The 27753-nt window shown below is 43.8% G+C and overlaps 1 long non-coding RNA gene across 1 annotated transcript in view; it reads left to right on the top strand.

Moving 5' to 3' along the window:
- Positions 1 to 2481: 2481 nt before the first annotated feature.
- LOC137228600 (uncharacterized) overlaps positions 2482 to 27753 on the top strand; it is a 30295-nt gene continuing 5023 nt past the window's right edge. The window contains exon 1 of the long non-coding RNA XR_010945315.1: positions 2482 to 2740. This is a non-coding gene — a long non-coding RNA (uncharacterized lncRNA). The remainder of the gene's footprint in view (positions 2741 to 27753) is intronic.

Here is a 27753-nt window from a genome sequence, read left to right on the forward strand (position 1 = left end):
TGGGAGTGTTTTCTTGATTTCACTTTCAGATTTTTCATCATTAGTGTATAGGAATGCAAGAGATTTCTGTGCATTAAAAGTATCCTGCTACTTTACCAAATTCATTGATTAGCTCTAGTAGTTTTCTGGTAGCATCTTTAGGATTCTCTATGTATAGTATCATGTCATCTGCAAACAGTGACAGCTTTACTTCTTCTTTTCTGATTTGGATTCCTTTTATTTCCTTTTCTTCTATGATTGCTGTGGCTAAAACTTCCAAAACCATGTTGAATAAGAGTGGTGAGAGTGGGCAACCTCGTCTTGTTCCTGATCTTAGTGGAAATGCTTTCAGTTTTTCACCATTGAGGATGATGTTGGCTGTGGGTTTGTCATATATGGCCTTTATTATGTTGAGGGAAGTTCCCTCTATGCCTACTTTCTGCAGGGTTATTATCATAAATGGGTGTTGAATTTTGTCAAAAGCTTTCTCTGCATCTATTGAGATGATCATATGTATTTTCTCCTTCAGTTTGTTAAGGTTCTGAATGAGATCCTTCCTGGGTAGAGTAATCTTGGTTGCAGGTTTTTCTCCTTCATCACTTTAAATATGTCCTGCCAGTCCCTTCTGGCTTGCAGAGTTTCTGCTGAAAGATCAGCTGTTAACCTTATGGGGATTCCCTTGTGTGTTATTTGTTGTTTTTCCCTTGCTGCTTTTAATATGTTTTCTTTGTATTTAATTTTTGACAGTTTAATATGTGTCTTGGCATATTTCTCCTTGGATTTATCCTGTATGGGACTCTCTGTGCTTCCTGGACTTGATTAACTATTTCCTTTCCCATTTTAGGGAAGTTTTCAACTATAGTCTCTTCAAATATTTTCTCAGTCCCTTTCTTTTTCTCTTCTTCTTCTGGAACCCCTATAATTCAAATGTTGGTGTGTTTAATGTTGTCCCAGAGGTCTCTGAGATTGTCCTCAGTTCTTTTCATTCTTTTTTCTTTATTCTGCTCTGCAGTAGTTATTTCCACTATTTTATCTTCCAGGTCACTTATCCGTTCTTCTGCCTCAGTTATTCTGCTATTGATCCAATCTAGAGTATTTTAAATTTCATTTATTGTGTTGTTCATCGTTGCTTGTTTCATCTTTAGTTCTTCTAGGTCCTTGTTAAATGTTTCTTGCATTTTGTCTATTCTATTTCCAAGATTTTGGATCGTCTTTACTATCATTATTCTGAATTCTTTTTCAGGTAGACTGCGTATTTTCTCTTCATTTGTTAGGTCTGGTGGGTTTTTATCTTGCTCCTTCATCTGCTGTGTGTTTTTCTGTCTTCTCATTTTGCTTATCTTACTGTGTTTGGGGTCTCCTTTTTGCAGGCTGCAGGTTCGTAGTTCCCATTGTTTTTGGTATCTGTCCCCAGTGGCTAAGGTTGGTTCAGTGGGTTGTGTAGGCTTCCTGGTGGAGGGGACTAGTGCCTGTGTTCTGGTGGATGAGGCTGGATCTTGTCTTTCTGGTGGGCAGGTCCACGTCTGGTGGTGTGTTTTGGGGTGTCTGTGGACTTATTATGATTTTAGGCAGCCTCTCTGCTAATGGGTGGGGTTGTGTTCCTGTTTTGCTCGTTGTTTGGCATAGGATGTACAGCACTGTAGCTTGTTGGTCGTTGAGTGAAGCTGGGTGCTGGTGTTGAGATGGAGATCTCTGGGAGATTTTCGCCATTTGATATTATGTGGAGCTGGGAGGTCTCTTGTGGACCAGTGTCCTGAAGTTGGCTCTCCCACCTCAGAGGCACAGCACTGACTCCTGGCTGCAGCACCAAGAGCCTTTCATCCACTCAGCTCAGAATAAAAGGGAGAAAAAGTAGAAATAATTAGTAGAAGAAGAAAAAGAAAGAAAGAAAGAAAGAAGGGAGGGAGGGAGGGAGGAAGGAGGGAAGGAAGGAAAAAGAGAGAAAGAAGATAAAGTAAAATAAAATAAAGTAAGGTAAAATATAATAACGTTATTAAAATTTAAAAATAATTATTAAGAGAAACAAAAACAAAAAAACGGACGGGTAGAGCTCTAGGACAAATGGTGGAAGCAAAGCTATACAGACAAAATCTCACACAGAAGCATACACATACACACTCACAAAAAGAGGAAAAGGGGAAAAAATCATAAATCTTGCTCTCAAAGTCCATCTCCTTAATTTGGGATGATTCGTTGTCTATTCATGTATTCCACAGATGCAGGTTACATCAAGTTGATTGTGGAGCTTTAATCCGCTGCACCTGAGGCTGCTGGGAGAGATTTCCCTTTCTCTTCTTTGTTCTCACAGCTCCCAGGGGCTCAGCTTTGGATTTGGCCCCGCCTCTGCGTTCAGGTCGCCGGAGGGCGTCCGTTCCCCCGCTCAGACAGGACGGGGCCAAAGGAGCAGCTGATTGGCGGGCTCTGTCTCACTGAGGCCGCGGAGGCGGGAGGGGCACGGAGGGCGGGGCGAGCCCGCGGCAGCAGAGGCTGGAGTGACGCCGCACCAGCCTGAGGCGCGCCGTGAGTTCTCCCGAGGAGGTTGTCCCTGGATCCCGGGACCCTGGCAGTGGCAGGCTGCACAGGCTCCCCGGAATGGGGGTGTGGATAGTAACCTGTGCTCGCACACAGGTTTCTTGGTGGCGGCAGCAGCAGCCTTAGCGTCTCATGCCTGTCTCTGGGGTCCGCGCTTTTAGCCGCGGCCCTCGCCCGTCTCTGGAGCTCCTTTAAGCAGCGTTCTCAATCCCCTCTCCTCGCGCACCAGGTACGTGGGGGGTTTCTTGCCTTTTGGGAGGTCTGAGGTCTTCTGCCAGCGTTCAGTAGGTGTTCTGTAGGAGTTGTTCCACATGTAGATGTATTTCTGGTGTGTCTGTGGGGAGGAAGGTGATCTCCGCGTCTTACTCTTCCGCCATCTTCCCGGAAGCCAGCAGGTTCTTATTAGTTATCTATTTTATACACATCAGTGTATACATGTCAATCCCAATCTCCCAGTTCATACCACCACCACCACCGGACCACCACCCCACCCCCGCTTTCCCCCCTTGGTTGTGAATTCATTAGAGTTAGGTTTGGCTCACAATCAAATTAACAGCGGCCTAAACAATGTAAAAAGCTTCGTCTTTTTCATGTAAGTGAAATCTAGAAGCAGGCAGTCCGGGGCGGCTATGGCATTCTCCACTGAGTCCTCAGGGATCCAGGCTCATCTGAGCTCAGGCTGAGCTATCCCAAGATCCTCTTTTGGTCCCCATGTTTCAGGCAGCAGGATGGAGGAGGGAACAAAAATAAGAGAGTAAGGGACTTACCTGGTGGTCCAGTGGCTTAAAATCCACCTTGTAATGCAGGGGATGTGTGTTTGATCCCTGATCGGGGGACTAAGATCCCACATGCCACAGGGTGCCACAACTAGAGAGAAGTAAATAAATATTTCTTAAAAAGTAATAAGAGAGTAAGAAGTGTGTATCAGCTGTCTTTCAAAGATGATTCCCAGATTTACCACATGACACTTCAGTTTTATCCTTGTTGGCAAGAACTTAGTCACGTGGCCATACCTAGATACAAAGAAACCTGAACAATGTAATTATTTAGCTCAACTAAAAATCAGAGTCTCTACTGCTCCAGAAGAAGAGAAGATTGGACTTAGGAGAGAACTAATGGTCCTCATCCCAGCATTCTGTATTGAATTTCTGCCACCTATCCTTCCAAATTCCCTGCTCTTTTATGCCATCACCAACACCTCCAAAAGTGGTAGTCCAGAGACTTCTCAAGCCAGAAATCTGAGTGTCAGCCTAAGCTTCATTTTTTTTCTTTTATTCTCCACATTCAGGCCAAAAGTAAGTTTGGCTTCTCATACCTCCTAAATGTCTCTTGAGCAATTTCACATAAGAGTTACTACCATATGAAAATGTAAATTGGTGCAGCACTGTGGAAAATAGTATGGAGGTTCCTCAAAAAAACTAAAACTAGAGTTGCCATATGATCCAGCGATCCCACTGTTGGGCATATATCCAGAGAAAACTCTAATTCAGAAAGATACATGCACCCCAATGTTCGTTGCAGCAGTATTTACAACAGCCAAGACATGGAAGCAGCCTAAATGTCCATCAACAGATGAATGGATAAAGAAGATGTGGTACATATATACAATGGAATGCTACTCAGCCATAAAAAAGAATGAAATAATGCCATTGGCAGCAACACGGATGGACCTAGAGATTGTCATACTAAGTGAAGTAAGTCAGACAGAGAAAGGCAAATACCATATGATATCACTTATATGTGGAATCTAAAATACGACACAAATGAACTTATCTATGAAACAGAAACAGGCTCACAGAGAGAACAGACTTGTGGTTGCCGTGGGGGAGGGATGAATTGGGAATGCGGGACTAGCAGTTGCAAACCATTATGCATAGAATGGATAAACAACAAGGTCCGACTGTATATATAGCACAGGGAACTCTATTCAATATCCTGTGATAAACCATAATGGAAAAGAATACGGAAAACAACGTATATATATGTATAACAATCATTTTCTGTACAGCAGAAATTAGCACAACATTGTAAATCAAATATACTTCAATAAAATAAATTTTTTAAAAAAGAGTTACTACTACCATAACTTCCTATTGCGTCTACATCTTCCAGACTTACTGCCCGTACCCCCTGCTCAATATTCCACAAACCTATTCCAGATCATACTTCTCTCTGCAGCAGGAGCTATTTTTCAAAATGCTCACCATGTCTCTTCCTGCCTATAGCCCTTCAGGGGCTCCTCTTGGCTTTCAGCATAAAGTCCAAATATCCTGGCATTGAATATTAGGCCACCCATGATGTGTGGTCCGTATCTGTCTCTCTTGCCTTGTCGTCTGTCTCCTACACTTACAAGCCCATACTATTGCACAACAGCTACATGAGGTCTCAAACCCACCATGCAGTTCAGTGACTCCATGCATTTCTGCATGTTGTGTTATCGGGAGTGCCCTTCTCCTTTCTCTCCATTTGGGCTCCTATTCATCCTTCAAGACCCAGATCTAGAGTATCCACCTGTCTTAGCCTGTTTGGACTGCTATAACAGAATACTATAGACTGAGTGGCTTATAAACGACAGACATTTATTTCTCACAATTCTGGAGGCTGGGAAGTCCAAGATTAAGGTACTGGCGGATTCAGTGCCTAGAGAGAGCCACCTTCATGGTTTATAGACAGTCATCTTTGTGCTGTGCCCTCACACGGTCACATTCATGTCGCTCTGCCCTCATGACCTAATCTTCTCCCAAAGGCTCTACCTCCTAATACCATCACCTAGAAGGTTAGGTTTCAACATATGAATTTTGAGAGGACACAAACATTCAGTCTATAGAACCATCTTTGGGAAGTGTTCCTGGACCCTCACTTCTGGAACTAGATGATCACTGCTCTCTTGTTGCCATCCCAACCTTATAAATACCCATCTGCCACAGTATGGCCCAGGGATTTGATTACACATTTCTCTCTACTATCAGGTTCTGAGTTTCTGTAGGACAAGAATTGCATCTTACTTATCTTTGTGGAACCAGTGCTTGACAGCATCTAGTGAATAACAGGTCTTCAGTAAACGTCTATTAACTAAACAAATCCTTTGCTGATGGGGAGACTCTCCCTGAGCTTGGAGCCCCTGCGGCACACAAGCACGCCTGCACTCGTGTGTCTTTTTGCTCTTTAGTGCCAGCTGGCTGATTCTTTGGCCAGAATCTCTGCTTGAACTGTGCTGTGCACTACTCAGGCAGCCTGACCCAAGAGACAACTATTTGGGGGGCACATCCATTTCCTTCTGAGCGCTCATTTGTAAAACAAGCCACCATTTCTTACCATTTCACAGTCAAATTATGACCCTTGTGGATGCAAGATCCAGCTTTAGATTTTACCATGAGGTTTAATGGTGACCCCACCCTGAAATGTACCGATGTGAAAACACCAACATACAGAGGTTTGTGATATCAGCTAGTAAGATTCAGATTCCAGGTGAATTCTGCGCCTCCTGCCCTGAGCAGTCTTTGGCACTCTTTCAATCCATTGAGTAAAGTGACACTAGGGTGAGGCATTTGAAGTTATTTAAATGGTGTGTTAAGACCCTGTGACAGCCTCTGATGGTGGGTAAGCAAGGGGATGAAAGGTGGTCAGGGAGGCTCTCAGGAAGGAGCCCTTAAGTGATGTCATCAGGTACAGAAGCACCCATGGAGACGAGCTGCAATGGAGCTTGACAAAGTGGTCTTTGGGGGCTCTGGATTGGAATCCTGGCTCCCCATCATGGCTTTGCCATTTACCAGCTTTGCAAGGTTGGCCAAGTTACTCCACTGCTTTATGCCTCCGTTTCCTTATAATGTGGAGACAATACACCAGAGTTACTTTATTGTGAAAATTAAATTAGATAATTTATGTAAAGTGGCTAGCACAAGGCCTGGTCCACATTAAGTGCTCCATAAATGTTAACGTTTAATTCTTTTATGATTAAGAGAGAAGAGTCAGTATTATGGAGCAGACTGCCTGGGGTCAGACCCTAGTTCCACTCTTTCATACCTGTCTGCCCTCGAGCGAGTTATTCAACTTCTCTGTGCCTCAGTTACCTCAGCTGTAAAAGGGATGTAATATCAGGTTGTTTCAAGGAATAAATGAGGCAAGTCTGTAAAGTGTTTAAAACAACACCTGTCACATGAAAAAGGAAGCCTTCAGGGTGGTGCTCTTTCCAACAGAGCTTTTTACAAGTAAGATATACAGGACCTAGGTAGTAATATTGGTGGCAGTAACGAGGGTTACAGTTAATGCTAGTAGTACTAGTAAGCAATAGCAGCAGCATTACTTTTTACTAATTAAAAACAACTGACATTTACTGCATGCTAGCTCTATGCTGGCATTCATGCTAGTCTGGAAGTTTCTCCTTGCCTATCTTTTCCCCAGCAAAGCTCCCTGGATCCTCCCCAGGAATTTGACACTGAGCCCAGCCAAGGACAGGTCACATCCCTTAACTCACCAGTATATTACTATCCCTTAGCACAATGCCTGGCACGTAGTAGGTGCTCAATAAATACTTGTTCCAGGCATGAAGGATAACAGGACAACCATGTTGCACAACATAGGGGGCAGTCCATAACCAGCACACTGTTCCTACAGCAAGTTTCTGTGAAATTTAACTTTGTTTGTGCAAGCTTCTTGTGAAGGGTACCCTGCATCCACCGATGCTAGTGCCTGAGTATGAACTGTTTTAGGATCATAGCCTCAGAGTGGTTCATCAAGCAAGAACAGTATCTTAATTACGTTATCACCACTTTCTGGCCTCTAGACTTGACAGTCCAAAGTGACTGTAAAATGTAAATATTCATATTTATATGTTGGTCACTTAAAACCAGTGATTATTAAGTCAATATTTTGTAAGTGATCTGAACGTTTTTTTTCTAGCCCTCCAGGAAAAGTTTTAGTATGATTCTACGAAGCATCAGTTACAACCAGGCAATATTGTCATGTATATATTGTGCCATTCCACCTCCAGCTCCCTTTCCAAAAAACATAACCTATAGTTTGGTCTTCACAAGTTTATTTATATATCCCCCTGACCCCCTTTCACCTCAAGAACTTTGAAAAACTATGTGCCCCAAGCACAAATTTAAGTAGATGCTTAACATTTTTCATAAGTTTAAACAACAATTTAAACTTTGTAACTACAAAGGATGTAATTTCTGGTCATTGGAAATACTGAGGTTTTTTTAAAGTGTGACATTACTCTTTTATATGTATCCAATGAAACTTAAAAGTCATAGCAATTTGATACCAACAAATTACCCATTTGAAAAATATATGAACAAACTCTTATTTAATAATTAGAATATTTATACTGTTCTTTTTGAAACTGTAATTAATAACACTTTCCCCAAAGAATTTTTCTGATTTAATTTTTTACATTTTTATTGATTATCCTGTCATACTTCTCAGCAATTAAGATGCATATATGAATTGTGATTTAAATTGGTTTTAATTTCCCATGACCATAACTTTCCAAGTGTTAAATATTTTTTCTAGATTGAGCCTTCATTACAATTATTATGAGTACAAAACTAATGTAAACATAAGTTGTTTTTGTTTTTGTTTTTGTTTGCGGTACGCGGGCCTCTCACTGTTGTGGCCTCTCCCGTTGCGGAGCACAGGCTCCGGACATGCAGGCTCAGCGGCCATGGCTCACGGGCCCCAGCCGCTCCGCGGCATGTGGGATCTTCCCGGACCGGGGCACAAACCCATGTCCCCTGCATCGGCAGGTGGACTCTCAACCACTGCGCCACCAGGGAAGCCCTAAACATAAGTTTTGATTATTAATTATTAAACATAAGAAGCAAACGTTTTCTGGAAGCCATTTCTTCAATGAGGTTAGGCAGAAAGTTGTAGGGCCTTGATTAAAGGAAGCAACCCAGGTGACACTTTTGTGCTCCTTGGCCATCTCTTCCTGCTAGAATGGAAGCCCCATGAGGAAAGACTCTTTACTGTTTTGTTCCATCTAGAACTGTTCCCGGCACATAGTAGGTATTCAATAAATATATGTTGTCAAAGGAAATTGTTTTTTTGTTTGATGCCTCAGAGGTTTTTATACCACAGGCAATGCACTTCAGTAAGATTTGGGGTAAAGGAAAAAGAAAGAAAATGCCCTTCTTTTGTAGAGTGGGAGAAGGATGCTGGGAATAGGAGATATAGAAGAGGATAAATCACCCAGAACCCAGATGAGCAGGTCAGTTTCAGAAAATCATCAATAGGGAAGCTGAGGACACAGAATCGATTCCATTGACATTTCAGTTCCCAAGTAACCCCTACAAAGTCTTCATATACCTCCCTGGATATGCAGGACCCAGTCTAAAGATCTCTGGGCTTCATAATATTAATCAAAGATGTCATGCTATTGTTTTAAAAGAGAGAAGTGGGTGTGTTGGCATCAAGAAGAATAAGGAGAAAAGCTTCTTTCGATTATAATCATTTCAGGCTGGAAACTTCCGAATCCAGGGTCAACCTAAAAAGAAATGTTGGAAGAGAAATGTATGCTTTCACTAATTCCACAAAAGAAAACCTTGGAAAGCAAATATATGGAAGGATGTGGTTATCTCACCTATGATCATATCAAACATCTAAGGAGCCCACATCAGTGAAGATAAATTGAAATTATGTTAACTCTCAAGATGCTAAAACACACACATACATAAGGTTAAGATGCACAAACTCATTCACACATTCAAATCTCTATGGAGTGGCCAGGGACAGTGATAGGTGTTGGGATGTAGCAACAAATCAAGCACAAATGGCCCCGCCCTCATGGAGCTTAGAATCAAAGCCAATGTAGCCAATGTTCTAGGCATTGTGCTATAATTTGTTTTCAATAAATCATATTTCAGAAACAAAAAGAAAACTCATGATTTGCATTGGGGAGGAAGAAATAAAATAAGAGAGTAAAAGTTTTCTACTATTTCTTGCCTTTCTATTCAAATTCAGTTTTTCAAGATAAATTATTTACAATTCATTATACAGTGAAGTGCCTCAGATAATTTCAAATTCACTGTTTGGAAGCTAGAAAGATGAACTGAATTCAATTTTCAGTTTTCACAGGGTACAGATAAATCTGTTAACATCAGATGGTTTAACAGCCTGAGCTGGTCTTGCTAAACCATCTTCTTCCTTTTCTCTAATCCCCAGACAACATCATGACACCCTAAGAAACCAATTCTCAATGGCCTTTCAAAACTGCATTAGTTGTCTTTCCTCTCCCGTAACACACACACACACACACACACACACACACACACACACACACACACACACACACTCTCTCTCTCTCTCTCTCTCTCTCTCTCTCTCTCTCTCTCTCTCTCTCTCTCTCTCTCTCTCTCACACACACACACACACACACACATACACACAGCTTAGGAAGACTGAAAAAACTGAAGGCGTATTTTCCATAGCACTTCAGCTCATGGTAATAACTTCAATATAAATGTTGACTCACAGGGAAACAGTAGCCAACTGGAATTGTAGCTTAAGAAATGAAATAAAAAGCAAGACCTTATCTGCAGATACTAGTTCTTTTTTGTGCTGCTTACAGGGGTTTATCCTCACCATTGAGATGAACACATCTTTTTGACAGCATGCAGCATAATCAGGAAAACAATTCTAAAGGTCCTCTAATTAAGGGTGCCATTTTCACCAATGAAGGTGAACCCAGGTCCAGCCCAAGAAGTTGTGACAGACACAAGTCCCCTCCCAAATGAAGTGAAAACGACACCTCTAGCCGCTTCTCGTGAGTCTTCATAATAAATGTCTGCATGATCCACGTTCTTTTCTATAGACCTCCCATCCCCAAGCAAGGGATGTGTAACTGAACCTTCAAGCAGACATAGATGATGATTTTAAACTTTGATTAGGAGCTCTTGAAGATAATTGTCTCTTCCTGTTTCATCCTCTAACAAGATCTCCCCTTCTTTAATTTGGTCACAAAGTGGTTTCCTTTTAAAAGAACTGTTTGACTTTTGGAAAACCCACAAGAAGAAACAGAATATTCACACACCACAGAAAATGGGTACTCAGCTGCTAATAAATTTCACTGTTCTCTCATCTCCAAGCCTTACACCATCAAAAAAGTAGAAAGAATAAAAAAGCTAATCACAAATCTAAAATCTTATAGTCCTTTGGAATCAGTCAGCTCTTGTTCAGAAAGGGAGAAGGAGGGCAGGAGGGGGGCAAGGATGCCAGAGGCAGGGTTAACTACTCAGTCGTCCCCACCCCCCTAAAAAGAAGTCATTTACATATTAAACACCTAGGAGCACAAGCTTTGGTATGTGACCTGGCTCAGACTCTGCCCTGCCTCTACTGGATAGACAGGCTAGCTTTACTTCACTTGTCAAACCACAGTTTTATCCATAAAATGATGGTGTGAGGACAGTGCCCAGCACTCAGCAAGTGCTCAATCACTATGGGTAGAAATGTTCCTAACAACAAATCTCATAAGAATGCGTAACCTTATTGATGATTTACCATATACCAGGCGCTAAGAATTTTAATCTATTCAACAGTTCTGTGAGGTAAGTACTATTATTAGCCCTGTTTTAATGACTAGAAAGCTAAGGAACAAGGATGTTAAAGAACGTTCCCAGAGCCACAGAACTAAGAGGCTAAGCCTACACTTGAACTCCAGCGGCCAGGCTTCGAGCGGTACAGTCCGATGGACCTTCCTGCGATGATTGAAATGTTCTATAACCCAAGCTGTCCAACACGGCAGCCACTGGCCACGTGTGGCCGCTGAGCACTTGAAATGTGGCTAGTGTGACTGAGGAAGTGAATTTTTTATTTTCTTTCATTTTAGTTAATCTAAATTTAAATAGCCACACGTGAGTAGTTGCTACTGTGTTGGACAGCCCAGCTCAAGAGGCTACACTGTAAACTACCAAAGATTAGGTACATCCAGTGTGGGCATGAGACTTCAAAAAAGATAGTAATAAAATAGTGATTAATTTATTCATACATGTGGCTGTGATGTGGGAGAGTATGATCTCATTACTAGCAATATACTATTGCCATGGTCATATTCTATTTGCCTTCTTATCATGTGGCAAATTAATGTTTAATCACAAAAGCATTATATTGTGTTAAAAAAGTTAAAAAATCAAAACCTATTAAGTGAAAGTTCCTCTCTCCACCACCTCCACCTCTCCCATCCTAATCCCCTTCAGACCAGAACATACCAACTCTATGCCTATTTTGAGTGTATATGTAGATGAGTGCACCTAGAAGGATCAAAACAGAATCAATTCCCTTTATTGTTCTATAACATTTTCTTTGCTGAAAACTACATCTCATTGATCCCTCCATGTTGATTGCATGCATATCTACCTTACTCTCTCCTAATAGCTGTTCCATTGTATGACGATACCGTAGTTTATCAGGTCCTCTACTGATGGACATTTTGGTTAATTCTAAATTTTTGCCTTTAAAAATAATATTGCAACAAGTGTACACTCACCATGGAGTTGCAGCTTTGTAAGACTGCTCCCTAAAAATGGTTCAACAGACACTTTCATTTGCCTACCCAAGAGACACACCCTCCCCCATCTTTTCTTTGCTAACGGAATAGATTTGGATCAGGGTCCACCTCAACTCCTCCTGAGTCTGAATTAAGTCCTGATTGGTCCAGGCCAGTCACATGGTCCCATTCCCACTGGCAGTCATTCGTTAATGGCTGGGCATCCAACTAGATTCTGCCCAATGGGAAACAGCAGAAAGTGGCTGGGCCTTTGAGAAAACAAGGGGCTCAGGGACATTCTCTGGTCACATCCAGAGTTGCTGTAGCCTTCACACAGCCATGAGAGGACCTAGTCTGAGAATGAGGCAAAGGAGCTGAGAATGGCAGAGGGGAAAGATGAAAAAACCCAAATCCTTAATGCACTGTTTAGCTGCTGAATTAACCACCCCTGAAGCCTCCCTCCTTCTGGGCTTCTTGTCAAGTGAGAGAAGTTATTTTTCCTTTCAGCCACTTGAGTTTGAGTTTGTAATACTTAGAGCCCAAACTATCTTAACCAATGCAAATGGGATTGCTGGTTGAAAGGGTATGAAAGGGGTTTCATTCTGATAAGTACCCTAAAGTCATTTCTGTTTAAGCTTTTCATAGCAAAAATACGGAAAGGACCTCATTGTCTTGGGTGCATCTTCCGTCCTCTAGAAGGGGAGCTTTACCGCTACATTCATCCAAGCGTATTTGAACAGCTCTTCCATCAGTATCCCCTGCCTTCTTATGCACACAGATGATACTGTCATAAAAATAAAATCAGAAATCTGGCCAGACTAAAGATAGGAACCTTCCAGAGCTGTGCTTCCTAGCCTTTTTCACATAATATTGCATACAGTAAATGATAATATTTTAGGGCACAGGGGGGTAAATGGATAACGCTGCTCACAGCCAAGTTTCCAGACTAGGGGTTCCAGCTGCCTGGCGTCCCTGAGGGCAGAGGAGAACAGTATTTGGCCCACTTGAAACCCACTCATGGAACACTGGTTGTGAGTAATACTCTAGAGAGGTTCATCATATTTCATTGATTCTAAGCAACATATTTTTTCACATTTTATCTCTGAAATTAAGATGCATCTGACAACTGGTAACACGTTATAAGCACTGTCAGCCAAGCAGCAGGCATCATTTCATTGGCATTTTCTACCTTTGCACAAATTCAATCTGAAAATCTTCTTTTGGCCCCTTCTGGTAAGGTCAGGAAAACCCCAGCATCATGGGAAGTTACTGTTAAATGGGAAGAGATTTTCAGTTTGGGGTGATGAAAAGTTCTAGAGACAGATGGTGGTGATAGTGGCAAAACAGTGTGAATGTATTTAATGCCACTGAAGCGTACACTTAAAAATGTGTACTGAAAATGAAATGGTAAATTTCGTGTTATTTAAATTAAAAAAAACAATTTTAAAGGCCCAGCATCAACCTTGCACAAAGGGTATCGGCGGCTTGGATGCAGAGACCACAGTGGGGCACCGTTCTCAGAAACACTGCATCTTGATTTGTGCTCTTATTGGCACAGAGGATGAGACTGTGTGAAAACATTAGCCACTGAGGACCCTGAGTAGGAAGTTCCAGGAACACTTTAAGCAATTTATCTCTCTGATAGTTTTTTTTGTTATGTATGCACAGGAGGACATGAGACAACAAAACTTTGTTCTGGCAAATTCCCTATTTGACCCCGCAGATGCACTCTCCACCCTTTCCTACCCGTGGGAGGCTGACCTCTATGGACTGACTCCTAATTCTGAGTATTTACTCTCCTGGCTCCCTCCCTGCTGGGCTGTGGGTTGGTAATAGCTGCGTTCCTTCACCAAAGGCCCCAGCTCCTGTGGGGCAGCTGTCTGCTAGAGCCTCAGCCCTCTCCAGGATCTGTCCTTCACCCCTTGCGGCCTGGGAGTGGTTAGTACCTGCTTTCCAGCCCCAGGCCGCTTCACTCTTCCCTACTGGCTTCCCCCAACCCTGCCCATATCCCTTGTAAGTATTCTTTTCATCAAACCCTCTATAGTCCCCCACCTTTTGAGGGTGCTCTTTGTTTCTGGCTGGGGTTGTTTTTTTTTTTAATCTATATCTTAATCTAAAAGAGACCTTTAAAATTTCTTTGAAAATCTAAGCGTTACATAAGCACTGTGTCAGTTTAACTGGCAGCACTTTTTCTTTCTTAGTGACACGTAAATGATGGTGCGTCTTGAAATTGTTGACTTCTCAGATTTGCTGAACTAGGGTAAAATTTCCAATATGCCATAAAGGGTTAAAGAGATGTTTCTAATATTACACTTCCGGAATTTACTTGAGATTATAGCCAAGCAATTCAATATTTCGAAATATCACACACAGTGCAGTTTAGTGCCAATTTTATTCCCTGGGTAAGTACGACCAACAAAATGTATGCAAGGGCCTCAGGAGCAGCCTGCCTTGGACGGTTGCCCCAGGTCAGCTGGCCTTCCTGCTCTCATCCTAAACCCATGCACGCCCCTCCTGTGCATCCCACTGGCTCTCACTCTGTCTCCTGCACTACTCTCATAGCTTACTAACTGGCTCATCTACGTCTACACAATCCACCCTCTTCCCTTTGCTTCCAGAATCTATCTAAGAAAGCAGAGCTCATCAGGCCTAAGATCCTTTAGTTGCTTCATGGTTTTCAGGCTGAAGTTCAAAAATTTAAACATACCACACAAGGCCCTTCATGGTCTACCCCTGCCAATCTCCTTAGCCTCATTTCCTGTCACTCACACATGACATTTATGCCTGCCACACATAAGGACTTACAGATTCCTAAACACATCATACTGTTGCACACTTCCATGAGTCTGTACTTGTTGTGCCTTTGAACTAGAATGCCCTTCCCTCCCTTCATTCAGCTACCTCCTACTTATCCTACACCATTCAGCTCAGTTATCACCTCCTCTGGGAGGCCTTCCTGGATGTTCCAGGTTAGTGAGCAGTGGTTCCCAGCACTCTGTGCATTTCACACTACACTGAAGCTGCTCGCATCCAGGGGTTGACTCATGGTAGGAACTCAAAGTTGTTAAATGAATGCATTAATACAGCTTAGTTATTTTCAATTTTTTATTTTGTACTGTATCACCCAGCACACTTTGAAGAAACTGCCATTCTTTTTTTCAGCATTCAGTTCTGCCCAGTGGCAAAAATGACCATAAGACTGTAAAATAATCCTCAAAGCAGTGCTACCACAGAGCCCTGGGAACCGACCTCACATGCTAAAGACAGACCGGAAGATTTGCATTGCGCTATAAACCCTGATTATATTCAATGCTTCTAACTTTGAACCTAGACTCCCAGGCTTTGTCCTATGCTGCAACCACTTAGGCAACTGAATGATACTCAGTACAGCACCGCTGCTAAGATTATAGGCTCTGATCTAGACTGCCTGGGCCTGGGCCTTGCTTCAGCCACTGACTTTGTGCCATGGGCATGTTATCTAATCTCTTTGTGCCTTAGTTTCCTTATCTGTAAGATGGGAATGATATTAACAGAATTGACCTCAGAGTAAATGATCTAACATATGCGAATGTTTATAATAGCACATGGCACAAATGAAGTACTATTTAACTACTAGATTTTCCCTATTAAATGGCAAAAAGAGAGGCATGTCTGAGGAGCAAAGCAGACAGATCATTTCAAGAGTGGCTTTTTGCTGTGCTGAAGTCAAAGCTAGCTCTCCTAGCGCCCACTTAATTAAGTCACAGGTCAGAATCATGAGACGTGTGTCTAATATTGCCAGGGGTCTGCTGAAGACACACCGTCCTTCCATCTGGTTCCACCAAGGTGACCAAAGCGACACAGGTTTCTATTCCTGACACATCACATATAGCAGCGTGAACAATGAGTTCTGCCTTTTTCTTTTCCTGTCCACAGCTTTTGTTTGTGTCAGGTTTCTCTGTGTCTGTAGCAGTTATGCCATGGAAGCACCCTGTATGTACTGCCCACATGAATAAGAAAAATCTAAGTCAAGTAACAGAAGTTTAGCAAGCGTCACTCCTGAAATCTCCTGTGGCCTAGATGGTAGACTCCTCTGGCTCCTGGGGATCCCAGAAAACATGTGTCCACCCCCCACCCCTCCCCGCCACTGTTCGAAGCATGTTGGGGGAGCACTTAGGAGTTCTTTGGAATACATATTCTTAGAAATGCAAGGTTACCTAGAATCCTAGACTTTGCTGCTGGAAGATGGGGTTAGATACTACATTCAGGTGCGGAATCGGTGTGGCCTAGTGTTGTGTTTCCCCAGCTCCTCATGGGAAGATTTTCTAGCACCCTCACATTTCCCAACCTTTGCACTTGGAAATAAACTGCTCTTTAAAAAAGTGAAAGGTACCAATGTTTAATAATATACAGTTTCTGTTGCACCTCTTGTTTGGTTCATTCACTTGAAAATTGAAAATAAAGACGGGAGGCCTGGGCCATGCCAAGTAGGCTGCCGGTGGTGGCGTTCTTCAGCCTGGCGACCCAGGTTCCACTAGCACCCTGCCTCCCCAGCGCTCCCTGTTCTCCCTTTCCTGGCATGCTTTCTCTCGTTTTACTTTATATTTTTACTGTCTGCTTCTGGCATGAGAATAACCTCCAAGAGATCTGGGATTCTGGCTTATTTTGTTCACTGCCCAATCCTTAGCATCTAGAATAACACCTGATACTCAGGAGGTGACAAGACACAGGTTGCTGAATGACCAAGGTCAATGAGAAAATGCCAAGTTTATGGTCAGAACCCCCAGAATGCCAGTTTTCCTGTTCCTACCCCATCAACGTCATCACCAGAGTATACCACAGCCTTCCTGTCTACTCAGTCCTTTAACTCACCGAGAATCACAGGCAGGAGACAAGGCAAAAGATTCCTAAGCAAATCATTTAAGCATAAAGTGAAAGCAGACATAATCCCATCAGGGGACTCCAAACCTTACACTTCTTTGGAGGGGAGACCCTGATCTCATTCATCTCTTTGCTAGGATGACTGCTCTCCCAGTCAACCACTTCACAACCCCACCCTCAAAGAGCCACCTGCATTCTCCTGCAAGGTTGGTTTAAGTTTTGTTGGAGGTTAGTACTTTCAGAATATCTCGTGGACATATTCAGACACAAAAACAGGGGCAAGAATCCTTTTTACAAGTAAGCACATCTTACATCTCAAATGAATACAAGTACATGAGTTCGAAACAATTTATTTTACTGCACAGATATAATTCAGCCATCTTTTGGGTAAAGGATTGAGAAACTGAAGTAAAACGGTCACTGATGATGGAAAGGTGGGTGAGAGGATGGGTAAGAGCCATGTAAAAGAGAATCCAGGATGTCTTAGGATCAGGACACATCATTCCTGTGAAAAGCAAGTACTAAGTCCTACCATTAAGCTCTGATACCAAGCAACTGAATACTTCCCACCCCCCAACCCCCACTGATCCTCCCTCCATTATCACCCTCTCCTGATGGAATACACACAGGTAAAAAGATGGTGGCTTTTATAAAATCAAGGACCTCTCAGAGACACAAACAGGCAACCCCCCAGGCTTCTGGAGAATCCTACATCAAAAGTGAGTCCCTCCTTCACTTGACTGTCAGCAACAAGGCACAGGAACCGTTTCCTTTTTACTCACCACCCTGTGCCCGGCACCCAGCAAGCACGTCAAGCATATTTGTTAGATAAATGACTTTGTTAATATAGTTTTTGTAATTCTTTGGAGCAATCAGCTCTCCAGCCAAAAGCTCATAAAATCAAAATAGGGCAGTGTCAATGGAACAGGACTAGAAACCAGTGGCCCATTGCAAAGGGCACGCTATTGATAGGAACTCCCCAAACCAAAGCCCACATTCCAGTAATGAGAAGAGCAGTGTCTCCAGTGCAAAGTGTCTCTACAGCCCCAACGAGTAAATATTTCCCCCACTTGCCCCCCACCCAGCTGCCCTTCAAAATTCTTTCTTGAAAAAAGTGCTTCCTTTCCATTAATAAAACCTATTTTAAAAAATAAAAGTGAATTGGACCTGAATCGGAAACAGAATTGAGAATAGATCGCCAAACTCAATCCTTGCAGGATCTCATTTATCTGACAGGTCACTTGAGTAAAAGGACCATTATCCGCAGCTTTTGTACAAATACATTTTCTTCTTCAAGGGTAGAGAGTTTAAATTCCTGTAAGTCACTGCGCACCCACAGACCCAGTTATAAACCTGTGGCTCTCCTCTCCTCGCTCAGTAAGTGAAGTCCATCTTTTGAGCACCTTTTAAATAACCTTGAAAAGCCCAAACCTTTTTTTTTTTTAAAACCAAGAACTCTGCAGTCAGAAGTCCACCAGGGCAAGATGAACGAAGGGAAATTCGGATTTTGGTTTAACCCACCAGCTTCAAGGGAGTTGGCCACGTTCCCCGAGCAGTACTTGGACACCCCCCTCTGGTGTCGCCCCTCCCCCAAGGGAAACGCGCTGCGACGTGGCCACCAGGGCTACCCGTCTAGCCCGTCGGGTGTCGGCGGACGCCCTCGCGGCGGGTGGTGGTGGTGGCGGCGGCGATCACAGTCTCTAGAGACAAAGTTCTGTAGTGCACTGACTTCTATCATATTCAGAGTCGGAGTGTCTCAGAACTTTGCCTCAAAAGACCAAACAGCCCGTCTTCCTCCAGAAGTTTCTTCCTGCAGGTGTGCTCCCCCCTACCCCCAGCTAAGACAAAGAAGAATAACTTGTTAAAAGCAATTTAGCTCAGGATGCGACAGATAATGGAACGGGTCATTAATTATGGAAAGTTACTGCCGCAGTCAGCAGGAGCAAATGCCCAACAGAAATGGTGTTTTAACAGCCCGGTACGACAAATTCTGGTCGCAATGTCACAGCAAGCTGGCTGCAGCAATCACACACCCTCCCCCTGCCTTCCAACCCATCCCAGATTAGAACCTATTCCCGATCGAACCCCACCTCCTCCTCGGTCCTGCTATTTAAACTTTTGCAAGCAGCTAACTCACTCCATCTAACTTGTGGCAACTTTTTACCTTCCCATCTGGAAAGCTGGTGGGGGAGGGAGGCTGCACGAAGACGAATTCTCGGAGCTGGAAGAGTTGGGGGGGGGTGTGGGGGGAGATGAACACAGGCCCGGGAAATACCCCGCGGACGGGACCGCGCAGGAAAGCAAGGTGGTGCGGGGCCTCCACAGCGGCTCCCCTTCCCCCAGCCATTCCCAACACTCTATTCCCGGTTTTCCCGCAGCCCGCGCCCAGCCCCAGAACTCGAGTCTATGCAGTCCTCTCCCCTCCACTCCACCCACCCACTCTGTGGGATTCTCCCTGCCCCAGTAGGCAGCGAGCTCCTCGCGGACCCCGTATGCACACAACCTTCCCCCTTGCACCCAGCTCCCAACACCACCCCTCCGTTCTGAGCCCCCGCCCTGTACCCCCTGCCCCTGCAGTCTCTGCGGCCATCCTCCCTCCCAACTCCGACAGCCCACTCCCCCTACCTACCGCACCTGAACAGCTGTTGCACCCGTGCAACAGGTCTGGAAAGTGTCTTCCCCACCTTCCCCCCCAACCGCTCGCCACCGTCCCCTACCCTACGACCCCCGAGACTTAGGGCCGGAGGGGCAGTGGGGTGCACAGGCGGCTGCCGAAGTGCGGGGTGCCCAGAGGCGCCGGGGACTGGGGGCGGGTGGTCGGGCTCCGGTCTCCCAGGGCCGGGGCGCCCTCCCGCGTGGCCCCTCCTGCGCCCGCCGCAAGCTCCCCAGCCTGCCCCTCCAGCACCGGCAGCCAGGCATTCCGGGGCGGGCTCCCCCCCTCGCGCTCCGCTCCGCTCCCTTCCATCTTGACTTTTGCCGACGTGGAAATTTTGGGTTTGGAGACGACCTGCGCTCTTATTGGCTGCCGGCGGGCGGGGTCGGAGGTCACGGCTGCTCTCGCTATTCCGCGCCAAGGGGAGCCGCACAGCGGCTCGTGTCAAGTCAGCAGGTTCCCTCCGCCTCCCCGGGGTCACGTGCGCCCCGGGCAGGCCCTGGAGCCACCTCCTTATGCAAATAGAGCTGCCGCGCGGGGCTGGGGGCGGGGCGGAGGCGGGAGTGGGCGGGGGCGCGCGGGGCGGGGGCGGGGCCTCGGCTCGCCGGCCGGACCGGGGGAGGGGCCGGGAGGGGCGGGGTGCTCCAGGTGCCCACCTGGCTCGGCGTCCCGGCCCGCCCCCCTTGCCACCCCACTCCACCCCGGACCCCCTACCCTTTCTACCTCTAGTGAGTCTGCAGAACCTCGTCCCCGGCCCGCCCCGCAGGGCCTGAGGAGCCGGGTTTTGTAAGGTGCCCCTCACTGCCGGCTTCCTCCGGAGTCCCTTCCACCAGACCCGAGCCTTGTTGGGCCTCATGTCTCCTGGGCCGGGAAAGAGGAGGCAGCGAGGCTGCCTGCAGGGCAGAGAACGAAATGGAAACCTCGGGGAGGGCAGTTTCCTCCTTTGGCAGGGAGTTGAGAGAACTAATAGCGAGATTCCCGGTAAGAGAATTCTAGGACAAAGCAAAATCAAGAATTCATCGGGGTTAAAAGTACTCCCTTTTAATTGCCTTCCACCCCACCCCCAATAAAAAAGAGGCCAAAATACTAAAAGTAAAAGTACCACTCCTGATTTTTTTTTTTTTTTTAACACGTCTACAAGGACTAACCGAAAGGCCGGTCCATCTCCACCCCGTCCTCTGCTGAGTACTGGGCAGCCGAGGGTGGAACACAGGACGCGTTCTCCTCTCTACATCTGGGTGGAGTTGTGACTTGAGGAACTCAGAATTTCGTGAGAAGTCACGGGGCACGTAAATGGAATCAATTCTTAACGTGGTTCCCCAAGCATGCCAAGAAAGGTGCTTTTCTAGAAAGAAAGGGAATCGATGAATGGCCCACATGACCAGGACCTCTTCCTTCCCTCCCCCTTCCCCAAGGAAAAGAAAGTAACAGCAACGCAAAGGTAGAGCCCATATTATAAATGCTGACTCTGATGGTTATTGTAAGATCTGCCAGCTTTTAGTCACCAAGGAAAAGGAAAGGGGCTGCATTTTTAAAAATATAAATCTTTCTCACAATTGGCCTAGTTATTTTTTCCTTCCTATAATAAAATATCTGTATCATCTTTATCATGTTTCTATCATAAGTCTGACCGAATGATACAGAAAAGCAAAAGATACATTTTCATGGGAAGATTCTTACCTGTAAAATTCTTCCCATCCTCTCTTCTTAATTTACTCTCTCCTTCTCCCCATTTCCCCCATGGAAAGATAAATCATTGCTCCTTCCAACTGTTTTATCCTCAAGGATCTTTTCCACTCTCCTTTCTCTTTGCTCTGCACACTTGGTTTATCTGACCCTTCCCAGGTTTGCAGGGGCCTCTCCCCTGGCATTGTCTCGTCCAGCATCGCCCCCCCCCCACCGGCCTCCCGTCCTCGGCCAAGGCCTGCCGGCAGTGCTTGCTGGGCCTCGGAGTTGGTCCCGGCTCTGCCGCTTGCTCTGTTGTGTGCACTGGAATATTGATTTTTCAGTGTGTGCGCGCCGGCTCTGTAAAAATCAATATTTCAGTAGCTCGAGCACAGCGCAGGGCAGTGTAATGGAGCCGGCCTGCTGATGTAACATGTGGGGTCCACCCTCAGCGATTGAGATCAGTCAGAAAATGGCAGTGTGTTTTCCTATTTCATTGTTTGCTTCAGAGAGAAGGAAGGAATTTGCATACCGTTGTGTACATCAAATTCCAGGACAGAGTAACAGTGCTGTTGGGTGACATGCGAACCAAGTTAGAAAGTTATGTTCTTAGGCAAAAATGTGATGGAAACGTCCGATTATCCACTCTAAGAACTCCTACGGTAAGACATTGGAGAAGGGGAAGTTATTGTCTGCCTCGATCCTACCAAATTTCACAATGAGAAAATAAAAACAGGCTCACTCCAGGAAAGGACTAGAGTTCATCTTTTAATACTGGATATACGGATCATTATTAATCTACAGCCCCTAAAATATGCTTTTGATTAATGAGGACAAGAGATTTCTGGCATGATTTGAAGAAAAAAAAAATAATTGTACCAACTTAGGGGCCATCCTCATGACATTTGCAGCAGATGTGGAAAGATGCTGGGCGTAGAGTCAGGCCAGTGGGTTCTGGCCAGACATGGCCCACTGGGGATGCCTTTCTAATCTTTTCACTTCTCTGAGCCTCAGGGACTTTACAAATTAAAGGGTTATACTAAATGACCTCTAAATACTCTCTAGCTCTAATACCAAAGATTCTACAGAGAAAAAAAAAAAAGATATATATATATATATTATAGTTAAAACCTTCAAAAACAAAAATAAAATATTTTTCTTATTTCACGGATAAGAAAAATAGACTAATACCAGAAGTGTTGCAGAAACAGAAGATAGATACGTTCCTGCTCTTAGCTGTGTATTTTACTTTCTTTTAAATTATATTCCAGTGCAATCTTATGAGGGTAATTTGGCCATTTTTTAAAATGCACTTCTTTTGACCTAGCATTTCTAAGAGTTTTTCCTAAAGAAATTATTAATATCACTGGAAAGATGTTTATCATTGCCAATTTTAGAATACTGAAACATTAGAAACAATGTAAGTATCCAATAATAGGGGATGTATTAGATAAAATATGGTATTTATTCAGTGGGACACAACTATTTAATATGGTGGTGTTGAATGGATATTAAAATAATATCAAAGATTTGCATTTATTGAAATGCATGTACTGTTTAAATCTCTATCTATGTATATCTCATCATGGTAAAGGAGCCAGATGGCTTGAGTTCAAATTGTTGTGGTCCAAGTGTGGGTTGGAAAAGAATTTCCAGACACAAGGCAGAAGATAGAGTTTATTAAAGAGAAGGGTCACTGCAAGAACCTTTCTGTGGGCCGACTTCCTGGTAGCCAGGGAAGGTCGACAGTGAGCTTGGGTTGCTTGTCTGTTTTTAATAGCCAGGGAACCTGCAAGACATCTGCTGACTGGGCAGAGTATATATACTTTCAGTGTGCTGAGCGGGAGAAAAACAGGGCAAATGTCTTTCCTTATATGGGATGGGAAAGGGACAGGGCACGCTGCTTGGGAGGGGGGCTCTGGTTCATTGCAATGGTCACATCGTGACAGAGCGATAGGAGTCCTGTAACTGTTTGTCCCAGCAATATTGGCCCTTTGAGTTTATCTTGTTCTTTGTCCTTGGAGCACACCACACAAATCTCTGTCTATCACTAACTAGCCATGTGGCTGTGATCAGCTGTAAACTAAGTATATTAGTTTTCTATGGCTGCTGTAACAAGTTACCACAAACTCGGTGGCTTAAGACAACACAGAGGTATTATCTTACAGTTCTGGAGATAGTCCCCAAATGGCTTTCACTGGGCCAAAATCTCCCCTGTGGAGGCTCAAGGGGAGAATCTGTCTGCTTGCCTTTTCTAGAGGCTGCCTGCATTCCTTGTCTGGTGGCCCCTTCCTCCATCTTCAGAGCACAGCACTCCAATCTCTGCTTTTGTCGTCACATCTCTCGGTAGACTCTCACCCTCCTGCCTCCTTTTGAAAAGGATCTTTGTGATTACCCTGGGCCCACCTGGATAATCCAGGATATTCTCTCCATCTCAAGATTCTTAATCATCTGAAAAGTTCCTGCTGCCATGTAAGGTAACAGATTCACAGGTTCCAGAGGTTAGGATGGGGACAACTTTGGAGCCATTATTCTATCTATCACCTAGGGCTAAAATCAAGATGTCAACAGGGTGGTGGCCCTTTCTGGAGACTCTAAGGGAGAATTTGTCTTCTTGCCTTTTCCAGCTTCTAGAGGCTGCCTGCATTTCTTGGCTATGGTCCCCTTCCTTATTCTTTAAAGCCAGCAACGTCTGGTGGAGTCTTTTTCAGACTGTATCACTCCCACACTGACTTTTCTGTCTCCCTCTTCTACATTTAAGAACCCTTGTGATTACATGGAGCCCAGCCGGGTAACCCAGGATAATTTCCCTATTTTAAGGTCAGCTCATTAGCAACCTTAATTCCATCTGCTACCTTAATTCTCCTTTGATGTGTAACATAACATTACTATGCATTATTAATGGCAATATAGAGTACAACTCTCTTTGCAACATTATTGCAAGCTATTTTTTAAAATCAGTTAAATAAATGAGAGGCAAGAGTTCTTCCACTTAAGACTACTTTTAACTTCTCAGTGGAGGACTATCTTGGATAAATTCAAGATACAGGGAATTACTGCAGAACTTTATAGTCGGAGGGAGTGGGGAGAGCAATAGAAGGATTTAACTTTTGTAAGGTTTTTATTTCTTCATTCTCACCATCAACAGAGTATTGAAAGGGTCAATGAAACAACATCAGGTCTATTACCGTAGCCTTAGCTGGTCTCTATAACCCATCCTACGTACAGTTATCTTCCTAGAGCACAACTTTGCCCATTCCTTTAATAAATGTGTCTATTATGTGCAAAGCATTGTACTAGACTTGGGAGGGGATTTAAAGACAACCAGAATAGCTGCTTTTCGGGTTTCCCTGGTGGTGCAGTGGTTAAGAATCTGCCTGCCAAAGCAGGGAACGTGGGATCGAGCCCTGGTTTGGGAAGATCCCACATGCTGCAGAGCAACTAAGCCTGTGCACCACAACTACTGAACCTGTGCTCTAGAGCCTGCGAGCCACATCTACTGAAGCCTGCGCGCCTAGAGCCCGTGCTCCGCAACAAGAGAAGCCACCACAAGGAGAAGCCCACGCACTGCATCAAAGAGTAGCCCCAGCTCGCTGCAACTAGAGAAAAGCCTGCGCGAAGCAACGAAGACCCAACCAGCCAAAAATAAATAAATAAGTGACAGCCATAAAAAAGAATGAAATATTGCCGTTTGCAGCAACATGGACAGACCTCGAGATTATCATACTAGGTGAAGTATGTCAGGCAGAGAAAGACAAGTATCATTTGATATCACTTCTATGTGGAATCTAAAGAAATGATATAAATGAACTTATTTACAAAATAGAAACAGACTCACAGACATAGAAAACAAACTTATGATTACCAAAGGGGAAAGGGGAGGGGAGGGATAAATTAGAAGTATGGGATTAATAGACAAACACTATATATAAAATAGATAAACAACAAGGTCCTACCATATAGCACAGGGAACTATATTCAGTATCTTATAATAACCTATCATGGAAAAGAATCTGAAGCTGTACACCTGAAACTAACACAATATTGTAAATCAACTATAGTTTAATAAATAAAATTTTAAAAAGAAAACAAAATGAGTGAGATTTGGACATGCAGAAATTATAATAATAAACATTTAACGAGTGCTTACTCTGCATCCGGCTCTGCCCTAGTGCTTTGCATATAATAAATGATGCAGCATACACAGTCCAATGAGGCTTCACTATTACCCCTCTTCTGCAGGAGAGTACACTGAGGTACCCAGGATCAAACAGCGTGTCAGAGGTTGCCCAGCTAAGAAGTTGAGACCTGGGATTTGAACCCAGACGATATACGTCTAGCGCCCACACCTTTTGCGTCTCAAGTGAGAGGAGAGAACCTTCCAGGAGGCAGGAATAGCAGAAACAGATAGGAGAGCAGAGGTACAAACATAAGGGGAAGGGAATAATGTCAGGTAGTTTGATTTGTCAGGCGTTTGATTTGAATGCCAGACTAAGGGCTCTGAACTTGACTTAGGAGGCTTTGGGGCACCAAAGATTCTTGAAAATGGGGCTTTGTCATGGGATTCTGTGGACTTCCAGGTACTGCAGGGATGTAGGGAATTACCATTGAAAGCATGGTCCATTCCTCCAAGACAGTGTGCTGCTCTTCCCCTCCTAAAGAACAAATCACTTTCTACCTAGTACTCAAGTTGTGGTGTATAGACTAGAGGCTCCAAGGAGGAGCCTCTCATTCTCATTTTCCATCTCCCATGGCAACTGGCGGAATGCACACTTTAGGCACTTGGGTATTTGTGGAATGAGTAGATATTATACTAGGTTTTTCCATATCAAATTGCCAGTATTTGTCCCTTTTTGACCTACAAAAATGGCAATTAATTATGGTTTCAACCTATTTTAAGGTATTTAATTAAAATACACAGAGATTGACTAATATTAAAATTCAAGTACACCACTGTTAAAGACATTAAAGTAGGCATTAGAAAATGTGTACGGGACTATTGTTTGGTTACAAACAATGTTGTACAGAATTTAAACCAGAATATATGTATATGTATGTAAATATTATACTATATTGTATATATACACATATATTGGCTTGGCCAAAAAGTTCATTCGGGTTTTTCCATAAGCTCTTAGGGAAAAACTCAAATGAACTTTTTGGTCAACCCAATACATATATTGTACATATATGTATCTGTAATATACATATATATTAGCATATTGTAGAATATGTGTAGAGAAAGCGAGAGAAAGAGACATAAAGCCCTGTCTACAGGTTATTTATGGAAGGAATATTATGCAGGCAATCTGATCCTGAGGTCAAATCAGAAGCACAAATTCCATTCAAATCAGGTTTATAAACTTGAGGGAAAGCTCAGTACAGTAGATCAAAAATGAGGGGGAAGAAAGAGAAACAAGAAAATTAGATAAACTTTATCCAGTAGTTGATGTCTGATACAGTGTTTCATAGAGGATTCTTTCTCCATGGTAAGAAGTCATTTTTAGCTACTTTCAACCAAGAAGTTAGGAAATTTTAATAGTTAGGTCTGTGTCACATTAGAGATGATGTCACCTATCAGAGGAAAAAGAGGAGCTGACGTCAGTGTCCCTCATAAAGCCAAAGAGATCTGCCCACCCGGGAACCTTCTTGCTGACCAGGGCTGCTTCCACAGAGGGTCAAGCACCAAAGCTAAGCCCCCAAGGGTGGCCGTCATTTGTACAGCTTACGTAACGGCAGTGAACAAGTGACTCAGACAGCATGAGTAAAGTGTGTAGCGTGCAGCCCAGACTTCGCAGCCACCGCCAAATTTCCAGTGAGGAGTTTATTTGTACACAAGAATCACAGTTCAAGGAGAAGGGGAATTTAAAGTAGATGGAAACACAGCTCAAAATCCTGCCCAGCAAGTCTCTTATTCCATATGTTTGCTTAGTTAAATTGAACAGGAGATTGTAAGAGACGATTTATTCCTGAAAGCAGCTCAGACCTGCTTGTTGCTTGCTGACTCTCCTGAAACAGACCTATTAGTGGGAAAGATCGTTCCTAAAGAGTCTTTGCAAAATGAAGTGCTCTGAACTAAATATTCAGTAGAGATAATTATTTCCAAGGTAGAGGAAGTAGAGAAGCTGGACTAGACTGTGAATCACTTAACTTTCTATTTGCACACAAAGAATCCTCGCTTCCAAGGTCTGAAAGCAGAGCCAAATTGAAGGGCAAAAGTTCCCCCTAAATTCAAACAACTTTGATCAAATGGCGTCAGGTGTTATCTTGCGTTTACAAATCACTGGGAAATTCTGTTACAAATCTCAAACGATTTAACTTTTCTAACACCATAGTCAGAAAAAACTGAGCCTCTAGTCTTTAAACTTCATAATCAGTATGGATGTTACCCCTCAGATGCTGATCTTATAAAGTGGAATCTACCATGTGCTTCCTAATATAAGCCCCCTTAACAGCACCTTTTGAAGATCAACCTCCCACCCTGACCAAAACCACACATACAAGTACCCTCAACCTCTCTTTAAATCTCTCAATTTTGTGTCTGTGGAAATATAGTACATTCCTAATAGAATTGTTC

This window comes from Pseudorca crassidens, chromosome 8, assembly GCF_039906515.1.
Source record: "Pseudorca crassidens isolate mPseCra1 chromosome 8, mPseCra1.hap1, whole genome shotgun sequence".
NCBI lineage: Eukaryota > Metazoa > Chordata > Mammalia > Artiodactyla > Delphinidae > Pseudorca > Pseudorca crassidens.